Source organism: Arachis hypogaea, chromosome 15 (genome assembly GCF_003086295.3).
Source record: "Arachis hypogaea cultivar Tifrunner chromosome 15, arahy.Tifrunner.gnm2.J5K5, whole genome shotgun sequence".
NCBI classification, from domain to species: domain Eukaryota; kingdom Viridiplantae; phylum Streptophyta; class Magnoliopsida; order Fabales; family Fabaceae; genus Arachis; species Arachis hypogaea.
Window position 1 is genome coordinate 53,458,746 of NC_092050.1, and position 2,272 is coordinate 53,461,017.

Consider the following 2,272-nt stretch of genomic DNA (forward strand, 5'->3'; position numbering starts at 1 on the left):
TCCTATGGCACAGGGGACATAAAAACTCCCTGGATCTTTTCTTTTTGTAGGCAACTGTGGTTGAATGAGGGCACTGCACTCCTTGTTCATCACTATAGTTTAGCCTCCCTTGAGTGAGCTTTTCTTGGGAAGCAGCTCCTTCATATACTTGATGTATGCAGGCATTTATTGAATAGTCTTGATGAATGGTATGTTGACATGCAGAATTACAAACAAATCTAGAAACCTTGAGTATATTCTCTTCTCCACAGCACCATTGAGCAGTTGGGGAAAAGGTGCATAGAGTCTCAGTAGCTCCTGTTGTGAGATTTCTGGTTCTTTATTATCTTTTTCCTTCTTCTCTACTGAGGTATCTTCAGGTTGTTCTGACAGCTTGGTTGGCTTGTCCTCAGTCTCCTTATCACTTATAGTGACCATCTTGCAATCTTCCCATCTTACTTTCTTTGTTTCACCTCTCGGATTCTTCTCTGTGTCACTTGAGAATCCATCTGTGGGTTTGGAAATTTGCTCAAAGAGATACCCCACTTGAGATTCTAACCTCTTGATTGTGTCTCCCTGGTTCTTGAAACTGGCTCGCACTTCCTCCTTGAACACCTTGTTGTCTTGAATCTCCTTGCCTATGCCTTCAAGCAGATTCTCAATCCTTGAGAGTCTGTCATCAAATGATTGTAGATCATGATTAGGCATGGAAGGATGAGGTAAATTATTTTGGTTTTGATGTGGATGTGGAGAATTGTTGTTATGGGGTGTTGATATGGTCTAGATGTGAAATGTTGGTGGCTTACATTGTTGGGATTTGGGCATCTTTGATCAAGGCTTTGGTCTTGTTGATTTCCCCACGCAAAGTTTGGGTGATTCCTCCATCCAGGGTTGTAGGTCTTGGAGTATGGATCATGGTTTTGCCTAAGTGAATTCCCAATGTAGTTGGCTTGCTCCTGACTACACTCTGCTTCTTCATTCACTCCTTCTTGGGTTGTTGATGAAGTGGAGATTGCTGCTACTTGGTTTCTCTCCATCTTCTTGGTGAGGTCAGCCAGCTGCTAGGTAATGAGCTTGTTTTGGGCCAGCAGAGCATCTACATTGTTTAGCTCCATTACTCCTCTTGTGTTCCCTTTTTCGGAGGCATAGAAGTAGTCGTTCTCTGCTACAGTTTCAATGACATCTATGGCCTCCTCAATGGTCTTCTTCTTATTCAAAGATCCTCCGGATGAATGGTCTACGGCCTTCTTTGACTCATAAGAGAGCCCTTCATAGAAAATGTGCAGCTGCACCCATTCATTGAACATGTCAGGTGGACACCTCCTTGTTAGGTCCTTAAACCTCTCCCATGCTTCATAGAGAGTCTCATCATCTTGTTGCCTGAAAGTTTGGACCTCAGCTCTCAGCCTATTGATTCGTTGAGGGGGGTAAAATCTTGCTAAGAATTTGTTCACCACATCTTCCCAAGTTGTCAAGCTCTCCTTTGGGAAAGACTCCAGCCACTTGGCTGCCTTATTCTTGAGTGAGAATGGAAATAAGAGCAGTCTATAGGCGTCAGAATGAACACCATTAGACTTCACTGTGTCACATATTCTCAGGAAGGTGGTTAGATGTTGATTCGGGTCCTCTTGGACACTTCCTCCGAACGAACAGTTGTTCTGAACAAGGGTGATGAGCTGTGGCTTCAGTTCAAAATTGTTGGCATGGATGGTTGGCTTTTGAATGCTACTTCCACAGTTTCCTGGGTTTGGATTGATGTAAGAGCCTAAAACTCTTCTATCCTCCCCAGCATGATTTGCTCGACCTCCTCCGCCATGGTTGTGAGCCACTTCCTCACGATGGTTTTCCATGTTTTCTTCCATGTTTGGTTCAAAGTATTCCTCAAAGTGTTCCTCCTCTTCTTCGGCACCAACTACATGTTTTTCTCTTGCCTCCCTTCTTAGTCTAAGGAAGGTTCTCTCAGGTTCAGAATCAAAGGAAGTTGAAGCCCCGCTTCTTCTCCTTGTCATACAACCAAAAAGTACAAGTAAAGAGAATAGGTGCGGAAAGTATATCTGTCAGAATTACTGTTGGTGTGAGTGATGCAATATATCAAACAGTTAGTGGGTTAGTGAAATGAATGGTAAATAACAAAGAAAAAGTAGGGGGAAGGGAAGAAAATTAACTAAAACAGAAAGTAAATGACTCAAACAGAAAATTAAATCAAACAAAAATAAAATGCTCAATCTAGTTATCCTCCAATTTAATCATTGTTGATGCACAATCAATCCCTGACAACGGCGCCATAAACTTG

The 2,272-nt window shown here is 42.5% G+C and overlaps 1 non-coding gene across 1 annotated transcript; it reads left to right on the forward strand.

Annotated features, from left to right (window-relative positions):
* Positions 1-1,284: 1,284 nt before the first annotated feature.
* On the forward strand, positions 1,285-1,388 carry LOC112753130 (small nucleolar RNA R71). The gene has a single exon (XR_003177528.1). It is a non-coding gene; the product is annotated as a small nucleolar RNA R71 (small nucleolar RNA).
* The last annotated feature ends 884 nt before the right edge of the window (positions 1,389-2,272 follow it).